Source organism: Rhineura floridana, chromosome 1, assembly GCF_030035675.1.
Source record: "Rhineura floridana isolate rRhiFlo1 chromosome 1, rRhiFlo1.hap2, whole genome shotgun sequence".
NCBI classification, from domain to species: Eukaryota; Metazoa; Chordata; class Lepidosauria; order Squamata; family Rhineuridae; genus Rhineura; species Rhineura floridana.
The window spans coordinates 71,704,515-71,723,101 of NC_084480.1; the positions used below are offsets into that span (position 1 = coordinate 71,704,515).

At 42.6% G+C, this 18,587-nt stretch overlaps 1 long non-coding RNA gene across 1 annotated transcript in view; it reads right to left on the reverse strand.

Moving 5' to 3' along the window:
• Positions 1-2,739: 2,739 nt before the first annotated feature.
• LOC133383294 (uncharacterized) overlaps positions 2,740-18,587 on the reverse strand; it is a 29,824-nt gene continuing 13,976 nt past the window's right edge. The window contains exons 2-4 of the long non-coding RNA XR_009762233.1: positions 17,172-17,253; positions 14,836-15,067; positions 2,740-3,604 (exon numbers count right to left, since the gene is read on the reverse strand). This is a non-coding gene — a long non-coding RNA (uncharacterized LOC133383294). The remainder of the gene's footprint in view (positions 3,605-14,835; positions 15,068-17,171; positions 17,254-18,587) is intronic.

The window sequence follows — 18,587 nt, forward strand, 5'->3', positions numbered from 1 at the left end:
GCCGCATGCTCTGACCTTCATCTGCAGTTTAAAAGTTAAAAAATGCATGGCTGATTTTTAATTAATTTAAGAAATTTAACATTGAAATCTATTATAGCTTTGGGCATGCTCAGCAAGAACCAACTGTCAGTGTTCTAAAAGCCAGACTCACAGCTGTTTGGGTTGGCTAATCAGGTGGCCACACCCATGTCAGACATTTATTTCACTTTAGACATTCATAGCTAGGGTTGTCAGGTGTCCAGTTTTTGCCCGGAGACTCTGGATTTTTTTGGTCCTCTCTGTGTCTCCAGGTGAGTTTAACAGTCAGCCCCTCTTCTGGGGATTGTATCTATGTGAGGGGAATAGGGCCTCTTCTAGCAACTCTCAGCACCCTTCACTAACTACACCCTTCACTAACTACACTTTCCAGGATTCTTTGAGAGAAGCCATGACTGTCCAAAGTGAAATAAAGGCAGAACTTGGAAGTAACTCATTAGAAATAACGAGTTACTTGTAATTCACTACATTTTTGCGTAACGAGAGGGTAATTTCGTTACATTTGGCTGTAAAAGAATGAGTGGTAATTTAATTACTTTTCAGCTGTAACTGTAACATTTCCAACATTCCATTTACCATTACTTGGGGGCGAGTAGAAGTCTGCTACTGTGATCGGTGGACAAAAGAACGTGCCTCACACGTGGAGAGCCAGACCAAAGAAGCAGAATGGAGGTGAAGAATTGAGGTGAGTGGCGATGGTGCATGTGTGCACCTCCACCGCTTGTCCTGCCACCCCTTCCTGCCTGCCTCCTCCTCTCCTCTTGTGCCTATTGCTGGCTGCCTCTCCCCTCACTGCTTGTTGCTTCCTCTCCCCCGTGCCTGTCGTTGCCTCTTCCTTCCCTGCGTGTCGTTGCCTCTCTCCTCCCTGGGTGTCGTTGCCTCTTCCCCGTGCCTGTCGTTGCCTCTCTCCTCCCTGGGTGTCGTTGCCTCTTCCCCGTGCCTGTCGTTGCCTCTCTCCTCCCTGGGTGTCGTTGCCTCTTCCCCGTGCCTGTCGTTGCCTCTCTCCTCCCTGGGTGTCGTTGCCTCTTCCCCGTGCCTGTCATTGCCTCTCTCCTCCCTGGGTGTCATTGCCTCTTCCCCGTGCCTGTTGTTGCCTTTCTCCTCCCTGGGTGTCATTGTTGCCTCTCCCTGCTTCTTGTTGCCTCTCCCCTCCTTGCATCTCCTTGCCTCTCCCCTCAGCACAGAGGAAAGGGTCCCCAAATTATGCAAGAACAGACAAAGTCAATAGTACAAGAGTAAGTCATTGTATTGGTAGAAATTATGATAGTACATAAGAAACAAAAAGTACATGAATATATATATGAAATAGAGCAATATTAATAAAATATATGCAAAAAAGACTCAGGGAACTTCCAGAAGATTTTTTTATTGAACATTCAACGTGATTTGTTTGCAGGAAGATTTGATGAAGTTGCATCAAAACAAGCCTTGTCCCTTTCCAGTGCATTTTCCTGTTACTTTTCTCGTTGCAAAAAAATCTGATCTTCAGTAGAAGGTTTGTGGCGCAAGACCCCCTCATCAACTACAATTGTATAACCTGAGTTTGCTGGTATGTGACTGAGTCCCACCCAAAACTAGTGGCAGTCTGAAAGTGCCTTCATGTAGTAGCCAAAAAATATATTGGAAATGCAAATATTCTTTTCAAGCTGAAGCTAAGAAGAATGTATTACAGAGTTGTTGGACGGGATCTCCAGATTACATTCTGTTCCTTTGCTTCATCAAAACCAATTCAGAAACGAGTGTGTAAATGTAACTCACATATAATAAAATATTTTAAATGCTTCTCCCCCCCCCATCTGTATATTGATTTTTAAATAGTAGCAAAAGACAATTGGGTTGCATGATGAGGATCAAAAGTTCACAACACTCTTCACCCCTCCATAACCCCAAGAAATTGGTCCTAAATTTAAACTATAAAAAAGAACAAATATGACACATTGGCTGTACATATGCATGCATGCATGTCCTCACACACAGAGTTAATTTTCATTTAGACTGCCTATCTAATGCAGAAACATCATACATTTTGACTGTTATGTCCTTGAATATAAGAATCAAAACTGGTTATAGAAACAGCTAGCAGCCCTTGTTTGTGATCAGGGTGGTGGTGGTGAAACGTCAGTGCAGTTATGAAGCCAAAATTCCACAGTGCAGTCCATAAAGATGGCAACAATAGTTGGGTCTAGACATCAAGCAACTTTCTTCTGATGACAAGTACAGATAGGCAGAAACAAGAGCCGTCCAAGAATTATGATCTGCACTGGCTGAGCTACATTCTAGTATCACCATGTACAACTGAAAGTTTACTCCTGTTGCAAACCATTGTTGCTATGTGCCTTCAAATAGGTTACAATTTATGGCGACCCTATGAATCAGTGACCTCCATTAGCATCTGTTATAAACCACCCTGTTCAGATCATGTAAGTTCAGGTCTGTGGCTTCCTTTTTGGAATCAATCCATCTCTTGTTTGGTCTTCCTTTTTTTCTACTCCCTTCTGTTTTTCCCAGCATTATTGTCTTTTCTAGTGAATCATGTCTTCTCTGTTGCGCTGTGTGTGTTTGTGTGCTTAATTTAGTTTAAAACACAACAGCAGCAGCAGAGTAACAGCAAATGTAGAAATGCAAGTGTGCCAGCGTGTGCGTGTTTTACCTAAGAAAGCAGGCTTTTACCCTGCATCAGCATCACTGAGACTTGAGACTTAGTAAAATAAGAAAAGCTAGTTTATTTATAGAAATACATAGTAGATAGAAAGGCATACCTAGTTCTAACTAACTAGCTAAGTTGGAGGCGTAACACCCAGGTGCGGGAGTTAGCCCCATGCTAGGAGAGAGAGCAGAGACAGAGAAGGGAGGAAGTGGAAAGGGCAGAAGGAGGAGGGGCAGGTAAGTTTCCCTAAGGACTTAGCAGTCTAGTGACAGAAGGAAGTCAGTCAGAGCATCACAGGTAAAGGTAAACAAGCCTATCCATTTGGAGGACCCTAGCTCTATCTCCCTTCTGGAACACAAATAAAAGAACAAAATAGGAGTTGCTCTTGCCCCACTTCCAACATTCTCATATGTGTCCAAAGTATGATAACCTCAGTTTCATCATTTTAGCTTCTAGTGACAGTTCTGGTTTAATTTGTTCTGACACCGAATTATTGGTCTTTTTCACAGTCCATGGTATGCACAAAGGTCTCCTCCAACACCACATTTCAAATGAGTTGATTTTTCTCTTATCCACTTTTTTCACTGTCCAACTTTCACATCCATACATAGAGATCGGGAATATCATGGTCTGAATGATCCTCACTTTAGTGTTCAGTGATACATCTTTGCATTTGAGGACCTTTTCTAGTTCTCTCATAGCTGCCCTCCCCAGTCCTAGCCTTCTTCTCATTTCTTGACTATTGTCTCCATTTTGGTTAATGGCTGTGCCGAGGTATTGATAATCCTTGACAAGTTCAAAGTCCTCATTGTCAACTTTAAAGTTACATAAATCTTTTGTTGTAATTATTTTAGTCTTCTTGACGTTCAGCTGTTGTCCTGCTTTTGTGCTTTCCTCTTTAACATTCATTATTGTCATGATCTGTGGGTGGGTAGGAGGCGACAAGGAAGGAGGTGGAGAGTGAGATGGGGTGGAGTGGAGAAAACAATTTTAAAAAATGGAGTGGAGGGGAAAAGGAGCCAGAGGGCAAGAACATGGATAAAGGAGAAGGAGGCAGAAGCAGAATGGAGATAAAGAACTGTGGAGGTGAAATATGACAACGTATCCGTGTGTGTGTTTGCACTTGGCACATAAAGTGGCCTCCACCACCCTCTCTGGCTACTGTGCTGCATTTGCAGTATTTTAACTTTTTTGCATCTCAGGGGAAAATGTTTGCTTGGGTGACTGTCCCTTAGTTGGTGGCAGGGCAGAGTCCGGGAGGTGGTTAAGTGAGAGAGATTATGCTTCCTGGCTGAGTGGGGGAGGGGGTTGCACTTGGTTTGACGTGCAAAGATCTGAGTAGTGGCCTCTGCCTCCCTCCCCACCACCCTTACCAGTGGAGAGACCACCACTGCTATCTTATGGATAAAAAGAATTATTCTACTACCTCTGTATGTGTGTGTTTATTTTTAATGTTGTTTTAGGCTACTTAGATGTGCAGCAGCCAAGGCCAGCACCTTGTAGATGTTTTTTTAAAAAAGTAACTGAAATGTAACTGTAGTGATTACTTTTGAGAAAAAGTAAAGTAATCAGTTACTTTCAGAGCCATTGCAGTTGTAACTGTAATTACTACTTTTTGGGCCATGTAACTGTAACTGTAATTTATTACTTTTTAAAAGTAATCTTCCAAACTCTGAATAAAGGTCTGGTGTAGATCAGGACAGGTACAACTTTGATTTAAATTTGGGTGGGAACCACATGTGCCTGCTATAGAATAAAAAGCTGGGGGAAACCCTGAAAAATAATGATACTGTTCACAGTGTTTTCCTTTTGGAAAGGAAAGGGGCCTCCCTCTGCCCAGTGCCCACCACCCAATCTCCTCCCCTCCCCCTTCCACTCCCCTCCCCTAGGTCAGTTTCACCTATCCTAAGCATGATTGCAGGGGAGTAAATCCCATTGAACTCAATAGGCATGCAAATGAACATTCTCAGCAAACTTGCACAGGATCCCATTTCTTACCTCCCAGATTAAAAAGCAGAGAAATTCACTAATAGGCAAAAAAAAACCTTGTGGTTTAAGAACGTACCTATAGCCAACAGATATTTATATCGAACTTTAAAAAGCAGGGAAATTGGGCAGCTATAGTGAATGCACCAGGGGAGGAGGAGACCTGAACTCCTCTCTGAGATATTGTACTCACACACCCCATCCCTGCTTCCAAAATATTGTTAAAAGGAGCTTCTTTCCTGGGGGATTTGTTACCTGGGGTATTACTGTATATGAAAATGGAAATGGACTGCCTTCAAGTTGATTCCGACTTATGGTGACCCTATGAATAGGGTTTTCATGGTAAGCGGTAATCAGAGGGGGGTATACCATTGCCTTCTTCTGAGGCTGAGAGGCAGTGACTGGCCCAAGGTCACCCAGTGAACTTCATGGCTGTGTGGGGATTCGAACCTTGGTATCCCAGGTCATAGTCCAACACCTTAACCACTAATTAATATAAGACTGCAGCTGTTGAAGTGTGTATAAAAAATGGAAATGGACTGCCTTCAAGTCGATTCTGACTTATGGCGACCCTATGAATAGGGTTTTCATGGTAAGCAGTATTCAGAGGTGATTTACCATTGCCTTCCTCTGAGGCTGAGAGTCAGTGACTGGCCCAAGGTCACCCAGTGAGCTTCATGGGTGTGTGGGGATTTGAATCCTGGTCTCCCAGTAGTCCAAAACCTTAACCACTACACCACACTGGCTCTCAATGAGGTTGTTAATGTTTATATCAATAGTGGCCAAACACATTTACACTTTACAAGATTTAATTTGTCTTTAATAAGATCCTGCATGCCAGGCAAAATTCATTTTGTCTTCATTCGGCCAGCTGATTGCGGTGTGCCCAAGATGGCACATATAAGTGTTTCTGTCATTTAACAAAAAGACTGTGGCCCGTTTGCTTAATGATTCTATATGCACATGATATATTAGAAGGAGTATATGAATCTAGAACACTGCCATTCAAGTGACCTGCCAATATTTATATTTTCCTACTGTAGCTGACATGCTAGCCTTGCTCCACTTATTCTCCACTGGCATATGGCTCCTTGGAGACCACTGCTAGGCCAGCTGGTGTAGGTTAGAATCCTAACTTGTGCCAATCCTAATGATGTGACCAAAGAATCTGGTGTTTGTAACAGGCTGGATGTCCAAGTGCTAGTGCACAAGAGCATCTATTCCCAGGAGTGTATAAACAGAACAACTTTGCAATAGAAATAAATTATCATTTAGTATTTCCAGATTGTGAGTCTCATTTTTTCATATTGTTTTCTAGTTTACTAAAGGCATAATGACCAATTGGAAAAGAATTTCCTGGCAGCTAATGCTGGAATCAACATCCAAGACAAATGCAGCCATTTCAGATGGTCAGTATCTGCCAGGAAACAGCTAACCCTGAGGTCATTGTTGCTGGGAAATGTGTGTGTGCTTTAACAGTGCAGTCCTATATATATGTACTCAGAAGCAAGTCTCACTGAGTTCAATGGGGTGTATTCCTGGGTTGTATAGATTTGTAGCCTAACAGTACATCTAGAAGTTAAATGTCCAAATCAGCAGGGAAATTCACAGGGCGGAGATGCTATAAAACACAGAAACATGATTGAATAAAATGTTTACAAATATTCTGTGTCTGTCTACCTTGTTCAGTGAAGACTGAACAGCATCACACTGTGACAAATGACTTTTTTACTGCTAATATAAATGGCTAATTCAGATAGCAACGTTGCATGCAACTTTCTCTTGCCGTCAAGATGGTGTCACCTTCAACCTGAATTTGCAGTAAGCTCTAGGGATCAGGGGTCAGCTAAGACATTTTGCTGTCTGGTGTGAAGGACAAGATGGCACCTCCTCCCTTTCCAAGTACAAAAGCCAACCAGACAGACAGTTGAATCTTACTTCAGCGCTAGTGACATGATAACATTCTCCACCACACCTGAGCATAGCAAGCTATTTTAGGGGGTGCAGACCAGACCATGTGGGGGACTGCAGGGATGTGAGACCTATTAAGATTATCTACTCCCAAAAGAAATATGGGATCCAAAGGATTCCTGAATGTTCTTGGGAATTTTCCAATAGTCAGTATCAGCAATTCTGCTGAGGCCTTGTCTCATTATGGAATCATAAGGGATGACAGGAAATTGCAACAATTGCACCCAACTGCCCTCTTTGACATTGTGGAGCTCAAGCAGCCCACTGGTTTACTGGGGAGCTCTGGGCAGTGAAACAGGTCTGAAGAAAGCTGAAGTGCAAGTGGCACAAGACACATCGTGAGGGTGAACAAATATGTGTAATAGTACATAATTGGCCCTACTGTGTGGTGGTGAAGGTGGCAAAAAGGCCTATTTTACTGCCTCAATTGTGTCCTCAAGTAGCTGTCCAGCAGAGCTTCTCTAGATAGTGTAAGGGTTGTTTTCATCTACCCCAGTCAACTTAACTTTGGAGGCCTGCTGTGATGATTTTGCAAGGCACTTTTAGGACAAAATTGGCCACCTCCATACAAAGATGAGAAGCACCATTGATTCAGTGCTTGTTTAATGCACCATCTTGTCTCATGTTGTGGAATCAGTTTCAGTTATTGGTGCCTGAGGATGTCGACCAGATGCTTGTAGCTGTGCAGCTTACTACAATCTCTCCAATCCATGCCCATCCTGGCTGATTTATGTAACATGGAGGGTTGACAGGGTGGATCCAGGGCGTAACATATGCTTTGTTGCACGATGGAGTGGTTCCCACTGTCTTGAAGGAGGTGTGGTGTGGCCACTCCTGAAAAAAAATACCATGGGCCCAGATGTTTATACCAACTATCACCCAGCCACCAATACACCTTTTTTGGGCAAAATATCATGGTGGTGGTTCAGCTGCAGACACTCTTGGATGAACCTGATTATCTTGACCCATTCATGTCTAGCTTCAGACCCAGTTCTGGAACAGAATTGGTCTTAGTCATCCCTTCTTTGGGATGACATTCTTGGGAGAGGGATAGAGCGATGCTGCTGATTCTCCTGGATCTCTGAGTGGCTTTTGATAACATTGACCATGATATCTTCCTACTTACAAAGTTGGTTCCACAGAGCAGTATTAGGTGGCAGTGCCTTAGTCCCTTGGCATTTGATCTGCACAATTTTGCCCCCAATGCTATTTACTATCTATGTGTAGCCATTTGGGGGGGGCAGTCCTTAGAAGCTCTGGGGCCAGATGTCACCAAGTTCTATTTCTCTGTAACATCTGAATCAGGAGAAGCTATGCATGCCTTAAACTGATCCCTGGATACAGCCTTGAGCTTCCTGAAGGCTAATAAACTGCAGCTATATCCTGACAAGATAGATACCCTATGGGTGGAGCAAATCTGTAGTTTGGGGGTGCTCCTAGACCCATCACTGCCACTTGAAGCCCAGGTGTCCTCAGTGGCTCAGAATATTCATTATCCACTTGAGTTAATGTGCAAATTGCAACAGTTCCTGGACAGGGATAGAATTGCCATGGTGGTCCATACATTGGTAACCTCATTATTTCACTGTCATAATGTGCTGTATGTGGGGCTACCCTTTTGGCTGATTCAGAAGCTGTAGTTAATGCAAAATACAGCTGCTAGGGTGTTTAATGAAACACCCAGCTTTACACATATTTCACCAGTGTTGAAAAATCTGCACTGGCTATCTAATTACTACCAAACCAAATTCAAGGTTTTGTTGTTGACATTTAAAGGCCTAAACAATTTGAGACTTTGATACTGGTACAGGCAAAGTTGACCTTTAAGATTTCCTAGGAGATCCTGCTGGTCCTTCCACAACCATTGCATTGTCACTTGGTCACAATGTGGATGTAAGCCTTCTTGGTAATAGTACCCACTTTCTGGAATGCCCTCCCTGGGGTAATTTGTTTTTCTGGAATCTGATTTGTGATATACAATTATGTTTTATTTTGTTTCAGCCTGTTCTTAAGTAATTTTATTGGATGTTTGCATTTTATTATTTTTTATTATAGACCACTTAGAGATAGTTTTATTATATTAAGAATTTTATGGTAAATAAATAAAATCAATGTGACAGCTCTGTCCTCCAACATCTTGCCATATTTGACACACACACACACCCAGCATATGCATCTCAGGCAGCCCCCTCACTCCACCTAATGGCCAAGCCTATGGGAGTGCTAAATTGATCCCATTGGTGCACCAGTGCAGCCCCGCTCTCACCACTGCTCTGCCCCAGCCACACTGTTAGGAGGGCAGCTCCACCCATCACCTGTGCCACTACTGGCAGTTGTGGAGACCAAGGAGCCACAAGTATGGCCCTCCAGGGATGGGGAGATGCTGTTTCTGAAACAAGGAAAGCCAGAGAGCAGAATGGTTAGACGTTCTAAGCAGATAAATCAAATCCTGGGAGTCAGTGTAGATGAGAGTCTATGTAATAACAAAGAGGTATGGAAACTGGGTTAAACATATGCAGTCTGCTACAGAGGCAGAGAACATGCACCTCTAGGAAGGGTTGTTTAAAATACTTGTAAGTGGCTGTCAGCCACTGCAGACAATGCTGAGCTAGGCAGGTTTGATCCAGTAACTTCCTGAGATGACACTGAGCACCATGCTGGCCATTTGGCAATGGGGGGAATAGGAGGACCATGGAGAGGAGGATTTATTTATATGTGCTAAGAAAGTGATGTAATTGGGGGTGGGGAAAAAGTTGGCCACATAATCAAATTGTGCCCTGCAAGCAGTAGTGTAGTCCCGCCGGGTCATTGTCCCCTTACTTTTGTGGAGGAGGTTCCTTATGTCTCCAGTGCTCCAGTGCTCCAGTGAATCAGGATGAATCCCCTTTCATGGTGATTGGCTTCTACCAGTGTCTGATGCTTTGGGAGAAGAGTCACAGGGAGAGTCATGAGAGGAGGAGGGTGGCGAGGATGACAACAATGAGAGAGGTTTACTGCCTCCTTCACCCCATGGCTGGGCCTTTAAAAAAAACAGTTGTGGAGGGAAAGAAGGCATAGTCGGGATGTTACTCCTACATGCTCAGCCTGCTGCTGTTACCGCTGTCTGCCTGCCAGCCAGCCTGTACCTCCTTCATCCTGTGCTGTGGCTAGTTGGGGGGGAGGGGAGCGGAGTGGCAGGGATATCGCTCCAAACGCAGGCTGCCGCTGCCTGCCAGCCAGCAGCAGGCGCCTCCTTAAAAGGCTGGGAAGGAAGTAGCAGTAGGAGTACACTCAGGCTTGGTGAATGCCCCCTGCATCCTGTGTTGGGGCTTGCTTTTACAAAAAAGTTGTGGAGGGAAGGATGGAGCCGTGGGAGTATCCTTGCATGCTCAGGCTGCCATTGTCTACCAGCAAGGTGGAGCCAGTGGCTGGTGCTTCCTTTACCCCAATGAAGAGGTTTTCTGAGGGGGGAGGTTTTCTCAAGTAGTGTGTGTTTGTGTGTGGGATTAAGAGAAGGATGTGTTTTTTGTGTGAAAAGGAGAGATGCATTTGTGTTGTGTGTTGTATGCAGGGATGGACAGGTCAATATGTTGTGTGTGCATGTGAGAGAAAAGGAGAAATACGTGTATGGTCAGGGGGAGGTGCACTGGTATGTGTTTGAGTGAAAGAGAGAAAGAGAGGAGGAGGTATGTCTGCATGTGTGGCGTGTGAGAGATGCACCTGGAGAGAGAGGAGGGGAGTTGAACTTTGAATTAAAGATGCAGCTTTTGCCATCACAATACATTTGCATGGTTCACCCTTCCTACCTTCAAATCCGCTGTTTTCCATTCACACTAGTCAGCGTTCCTCTGGGAAGGATTCGTGTCACTGTTTTGTGGCCCCACCCCTTATTTTGCATGTTTACTGCATCCAGAGTATCCATATTGCTAATGGAGAAGGGGATGCTTTTTTTTGGTCAGTTTCATTGTTTCTTGTCAATTACACACCTCTTCCTGCTAAGTCTAGGTGTGCAATTGACAGGAACTGATTTGGAAGATAATTACTGATCATTCACCCCTTCTTTTTATGTCAGTTTCATTTCCTCCTCATAGTAAAATTTGCCACCCTGGGCTCCTGCTGGGAGGAAGGGCAGGATATAAATCAAATAATAAAACAAATAAATAAAACCCTTCCATTTTTTAAAAGCGGGTATGAAATTCAGTTTTTCTATCTGAGTGGGAAACCCTTTCATTTGTAAAAAGTGGGTATGAAATTAAAAGACTGTGTCTCTGTGTGTGTGTGACTAGCTTCTGCCACATCACAAGGGGAGGGAAGGTACTTAATGGGGGGAAGAAAGGAAGGCTATAGCAAATGTGAGAGGAGAGAGACCAAGTCAGTAGTGGCTGGTTGGAAACAAAACAAAACTCATGGAGAGTTTAGTGGGCGGAGAAAGGAGAGTAGGTGAAAGAGACGATCCACCTGCCCAGCAAAAAACATCAGAGCAAAGCACCTATATGCAGAAATGCAGTGAAGCGGAGACTGTTTTTTCTTTACTTTCCACTTTATCAGCCAGTTGTTCTGATATGGATTTAAAGGGGAAAACATCGTTATAGCTTCTCCTTGCCTGCAACGTCATGTGAACCATGCGAATTAAACGAGGATGCAAGTAGCACCAATCCCATAGTAAGTTGCCATGTGAACAAGCCCTGTGTGTGTTCTGTGTGTGTGCAAGAGAGAGTGTGGTTGGCCACCTTGTATATTTTTCCTGGTACCAGGGAATGCTCCCTCTTGTTATTAGACAACAACAGCATCAGTGTGTGCTTGTAGGAGAGAGAGAGAGAGAATATCAGTATTGTGTGATTGCCACAAACAGGACCAGCAGGACATAGCACTGACTTCCCAGTGTAACATGAGGTGGTTGTGGTGGGAAAGCATCTCATCTCTCTAATGTTGTGCTATGCCATGCCTCCATAGCACACATTTTGTGCTTTACAACACACCCCACGGTGGCCATTTTGTTATAGCCCAAAGTAATAAATATCTATAAAATGTTAAATATTTTGATTTTTATTATCATTACAAATTTAGTAGAGAAGGGGGAAGGGTGGGTGGAAAGGTGGTGTGGCTTTGAGGGGGGCATAGCATGACTCATGACTGGACCCTGTACTTCTAAATTTGCCACTACACTACTGCCTACAAGTTCTTTCATAATGGAAATTTTTGCAATCAGCTTGCTAAGAAATAAGTCCTTGATAAAGGCATTCTTGCTGAAATGCATCTGGCACATTGAACAATAAAACATTCTATCTTCTTGGCATCTTTAAGATATATTTGTTCATCATTTTTGGATGCTTCCTGTGTTTGGTGAGCTTCCTCTGCAGGTAAAGGAGTTTCAAACAATCGTTTGTCAGTCAACAATTTAATGTTTTGAACTTCCCTACAAAAATGATGGCATTGTAGAGCAGGCTTAACAGAAGTGGCTGTCTTCTGCCTAGCTCTTGAAATACCAAGTGAATAATCCTGAAAATCAGATATGTTAAGGATTTTGTTTAATTTCTGTATCGCCATTATACTTTGGCCATGTGCTGGGCAGCCTGACAGGCTCCCAAACACTTCTCTTGTAATAAAGAATAACAATTCCCAGTATCAAAAAAAAAAAAAAAAGCAGCCAGCACTAATGCACATAACAAAAGCCTCACTAAAAATAATATGTCACTCACTCTCCTAAAAAGCCTTTTCACAGGGAGGCCACAGTGACAAAATCTGAGAAATTTAAAAATAAGGTAGAGGCTTGTTCTGTAAATTCTGATGTAAATTGTTTCCCCAGAAAATAGCTGTGCAAAAACCTCCACAACAGTAATCTCCACAATTGCACAGCACTTTTTATCCAATGATTTCCAAGCATTATATGAAAGAGAACATAATAAAAAAAACATTTCTCTCATCCTGCAATTTGAGAGAGCCAGTGATGTGGGGGTGGGGGTAGATAGAGCAGATACTGGAAGTTAAGTGCCGTAGAGGTAAATTTGGAACCAAGGCACATTTCACCAGCAAAATAGCCACTACTGTACAAATATAGGTATATATAGGTGCCATTCTGTGCTTTCAAATATACATGTATATAAGAAGCTGCCTCATACAGGGCCAGACCATTGGTCCATCTAGCCCAGCAATGTCTATTTTGACTGGTAACAAACAGGCTATAACAGCTCACTGGGGTGTCAAGTCTTTCCCAGCTTTCTCCCAGCCCAGTTGCCTTAGATCCCTTTAAATGAAGATGCCAGAGATGGAACCTTCTGCATGCAGAATGGATGCTCCGCTAGTGAATGATCAAACATTGGTAGGAGCCAATCAGCATGAAAACAGATTCATGCTGATTGGCTATCATGGTGGAGACATATGGACTCGGCCCCCCAAATAATAAGGGGATGACAATTCGATGAGACTACACTACTGCTTGAAGGGCACAATTAGACTACACTACCACTTGAAGGGCACACCTGTCAGTGAATTATCTGGTCCCACACATTCAGAATCTGATCAAACAGAAGCAAAGGGTCCCATGGTATTTAAGGATAGCCTACCTTAGACTCATGCTATATAACAGTTTTATACCCCAAAGACATATGTATCCTTGACCTATATTCTAAAGGGCAGTTCAGACATTCATATAAGCTCTCCATGCAGTATGTTCACCTAACTCTTTCTCCCTCCCCCATTACATCTCTTCATTAGCACATATAGACAAACCATTTTCTCCTATTCCCCAAACAAAAGCATGTATCATTGCCAAATGGCCAGGGTAGTGAGTGATGAGCTAAGGCTGGAGAGCCCTGGTTTCAGATCTTAACTCAGCCATGAAACTCACTGGGTGACCTTGAGCCAGCCATATACACTCAGCCTAAACTACTTCATAGGGCTGTTGTGAAGATAAAATGGGGGTAGGGAAGACATCTGTGCTGCTCTGAGCTCCTTGGACAAGAAAGTGAGATAAAAATGACGTTAATGTGACATAAGCACACCCAATCATTATTTAAATAGGAGAAACAACAAAAAGAAATATATAGGCTGGCTCCTTATTCTGCAAAGAATGCCGATACTGAATTTTTTTAAAGGAAGAACAGTAAACATCTAATCATCATCATTATTATATGTTAATATGAACTTGGCAATCCCTCAACTTTAGCTTTGAATTATCTTTACACCTCACTTTTTTAATGGGCTTGTTCAGATTAACTGCTTTGAGTGGGAGATGGGCCAGACCCACACAGCCAAAGATGATCAAGTCACATGGCTCCTGCATCCACACTTCCCCTTTGGGATTCCTGCTTTGTTTCTTACACTGTGTGGGATGGTGTAATCAGCAGCTTTTCCCTTGTCAAAAGCACACAAAAGCCAATGCCAAAGCAAGTGTATAAACAAAGGGTTTGGAGTGAGGTGGGGGGGAATGCTAATGGTGTGATGGTTCTCATCTGCACTTCCCACCCACCCCTTTTCAATTGCTCCCACACTTCAGCTGTGGGATCATGTTGTCTATTTTAACAGGCAGTTACTCAGCAGGTTAGAATTTTGATTTTCTTAAAACACGACTATTGCAGAGAGAGAGAGAGAAAGTAAGTGGCAGGAAAAGCAATAGCTAAGAGAAGTTAGTAAAAAGAAGGTGGGGGGGAAGGGGGGAGAGAATCTCTGGGCTTGCCTGAAAGCATTTTCTGCAAAACACTGTGGCAGTTCATAAGGCTTCTGTTGCTTTTACAATTTTGACCAATTTTAAAACATTGCAAGGAAGCAAACAAGCTTCACAGCAGCCTTTGCTAGTTTTTTGTTTTTTGTTTATTCCATGAGAGTTCCCATACTGCACATTGCTATATATCTAAGTTTTGTTTTTGTTTTTGTTTTGTAAAAAAAAATGAGGTGCTGGTATTTATATATTGATAAAAGTGCTATGAATGCCAGCAAAAAAGATGTGCTGGCACTCTGTACTGGTGAAAATGGTCACAAAAAAGCCACATATTATCCCTCCCATGGAGAACTGTATAATTGCATAGATCTCTCAAAGAAATTGCATGGAAAAATGTACAATCATTGTCCTCCTCTCCCAAATCACAGCAAACACAGAGGAAAGAAGTTGACTACTTTAATGACAGATCCAGTGGAGATAATCGGAAAGAAATGGGAAGGAGACACAGGATGGGTCAAGACAGAAACACCATAGCCAAAATGGGCAAGCACCCAATTACCTTGGATGCTGTCGTATCTTGCTTATCAGTGTAAGCCTAACAGGATTATGACCCCTGCTTCCCAGCTGTGACTGGAGGCTGGAAGAAGACCACTGCCCCAGGATTCCTGTCTGATTCCTCACTGTCACTGTGGCTAAGTGGGTAGAAAGCTGGTATTTCACATCTGCAGCATGGGGTTCGTTTCTCGGACTGCCTTGTCTTTTGCCTCTGCCATGGCTATTTTTTGACAGACCTGCAAAAAGTGAGGTTAGTTTTCCAACTCCACAAATGCCTATTTCCTGCTTCCCAGCATCGTGCTGTTTGGTGAGCCACTGGAGGTTGCTGCTGCTGGCTATAGGTGTGTGCGTCTCCCCTTATTGCGGTCCTTGCACAAGTGGAATGGACTTCAGCCCATGCACCAGAACTTCCCCTTCATCTGCTCCCTCCGCTCTATGCATATTTACTCAAAAGTAAATCACCCTGTGTTCAATAGGACTTACTCCCTAGAAGGTTTGCATAGGATTGCAGCCTTTCTTGGGGGTAAGCCCATCAAATACTTTATTCAGGAACATCCCTGAATAAACACACAAAGAATTGCATGGGGTGGGAGATGCTATTTTTAATTATGAAGTCAAAAGCAGTTTACATCTACAGTAATACTCCAACTTAATTTGGGTACTTCTGCTATTTCCAGTTTGGATTAGGGCCTCCACCTGCACTATATTTTTAAAGCATTATGATACCAGTCATGGCCTTCCCTGCAAAATCCTGCAAACTGTAGCTTGTTAAGGGTGCTAAGAACTGTTAGGAGATCCCTATTCCTCTCACAGAGCTACGCTTTCCAGAAAGTTTCAACAAGCTATCCCTCTTTCCAGGGAAGTCTGAAAACTGTTTGCCTTTTACAAGGTACTTCTAAATCTTTTGGACAAGATAGAAAATATTTTATTATTAGATCTGAGAAAACATGACTAGTAATAGCTAACTCAGATTTGTCAGCATTCGTAGTTATTTGCTATAAATATGAAGGCAAGTAAAATTTAGTGCACAGTAGGAATATAGTATATGAAGTCTGCAAACATAAGAGACAGGAATTATGCTTTGCTTTCCATCTAATTCACCCCAATAAAATACTATATATTTGTATGAAAAAATAAAGGAATGATTACCTATTAAAGCAGAAGAGGAAACACCAGAGGTAACTATTCCAGTGTTTAAGAAATGTGGGCTGCTGAGCATTTCAAGCTTCTTATGGACATAATGACAGTGAAACCTGTAGTATTTCTTAAGCTGCAGTTATACAGTGCCTTTGCTGGTCTCATTACTTCTTGGTGCAAGATTTCATTTGGAGCTCTCCATGGCCACTAGTGCCTTTCAGCAGCTTCAAAGTAATTAAAAATATCAGCCTAAAAAATTGTCATAAAATCTAAGTTGTCTAGTAGGAATTACAAAGAGTTAGTTTGTACCCAGGAAGTACTTTGCAATTTGCCCACTGTAAGACTCGATTCCAATTATCAAAATGAAGATAATCTGAACCAAGCCCATGACAGGATTCAAGATGAAAGAAATCAAGGGTTTATTTCCACATTTGATGATATTTTTTTCCCTTACAACCCATCAAGTGAATTTGGATTTATAGGCAAATGCGACTTTGTAGCTTCCACCGAAATCATATGGGATTCCCTGTAGTGCCTGTGATGCGTCCTTCTCTGGCTCTCCCTGTCAGGTTCCTACCTGCTCGTGGTTACTGCCTGTCTCTAGGCACCACCAGGGACTCCACCAGTCCGGACCGCTCTCTCTTATGATTTCTCTCCCCGCTCTAGCACAGATCTCAACAGATCCCCCTGCTAGGCAACCACCAGTAACGTCCCAATACTAGTATTCCCAGAGACTCTGAATACTGGTATTGTTATTCTCTTCACCGCTGCCACCATTTGTTACAGTTCCCCTTCAGCCTTGGTCATTACCTTACCCTCCCTTCTGGTCTGTGAAACCCCAGCCAAGGATCAGGCCTTTGGTAAACCAAATTAAGTATTTATTACAGATAACAAAGCTAACAAGATTAACAAGATTTCTTCTTAAGGCACATAAGCATATGGTTTTACTCAATACTAATCCGAACTCCACCTCCCTCCTGGTAAACAACTCTCTAAACCCCACCAAGCAATCCACTCTTTCTCTTCTTCCCCCCCAGATTCCACAATTCACCACCTCACATTCACCCAGATTTACCTGTCATCCTTTCATTTATACTGTCAGCCATTTTAAACATTCAGCCAATCATCAAGCATTCTATTGCCCATTCACTCCCCCTCCTCTTTCACTACTTACCATGTATACTCTAAACAACCAGCACTTACCATATATACACTAATATATAGGAACATCACAGTGCCATCTTCAGACAGCTGGCCCGATGAAAGTATGAGACTGGATAATGAACTGTATATAAAAGAAACTCAAAATGAAGGTGGAAGACAATGTTCAGAGCATCCTGTTGCATAAGGAAAGCCAATACTGCAGAGACGGAAAGAACAAACCAGTGGCAGCTGGTGGCTCCATGCCAGTGGAATCTGTTCTGGGTTTTAGTCTGAACTTTCAAGGAGCTGTTCAAGGTGCTTAAAGCCTTGGACAGCTCCTTGAAAGTTCTGACTAAAACCTGGAGCAGATTCCAGACCCACTGATATGGAACCACCAGCCACCACTGGAATAAACATCATATATTGGGGACCACCCAGTGGTGTCTTGTGTCAAATATATTTGACACAAGGTCTGGGATGTCACCTATTGCATCCAGTTGCTAACCTAGAAATCAAAAAGGTAAAACTTTTAAACAGAAAATAATAACTGATTTAATTCAACTCATACATTTGTGATGCTATTGATTCATAGATACTGAATTACATAGGCATTTGGGTTTGGTGAAAGGGCTACAGGTACTTTGGTTGGCTAGGAAATCATGGGTATAGCCATTAATTTTTTGGAGCCCCTCCTGGTAATGTTGCAGCCCTACTTTCCAAGGAAGGCCACAGGTTCCTCATCCCTGGCCTATGGTCACAAGCAATAAACACTTTATCATGTATTGTCATCATATTGTGGTCTGCCAGATGGCTGGCAAGCAACCTGAAAAATGAGTTATTCCCTCTGCATTAATTTGCTCCATTGAGTGCATGGATAGTGACCAAAGAGCCAGAGCCACACCAAAAGAAAGAAAGCCCATTTAACAAATTGTGAAAAACTATAAATATTAATTAAAAACAGTAAAGACATTGTATAAAATAAACAGTATGTTGCATGAAAACATAATAAACTAGTACACTTCCAAGCTCAATTCAAAGTGCTGGCTTAGATTTTTTTATGGCTCAGGATCTCATATTTTCTGGAGTTCCTCTGCAGATATGAATCTACCTGGACCCTTAGAGCTTCATCTGAAGCTCTTCTCCGGGGCTCTTCTTGGATGGAGTCTTGGAGAGTGATGATCTTGAAGAGGGCCTTTTCAGTTGTGACTCCCCATTTGTGAAACACTCTCTCCACTCTCCAGAGGCCTTTGCTGGCATCTTTTCAGCACTGGGTAAAAACTTACATTTCCCCCAAGCTTTTAATGTTGTTATGGGGGTTGTTTTGTGTATTTTTAATAAGTTTTTATGTTAATGTATCTATATTATAATGTATTTTTACTTTTGTTGATGCTTTCAAATATGTTGTAATTCAATTGGAGACATTCTATCTAACAAGGAACTAATTAGTTTAATAAATAGTAATAAATGATGCAATTA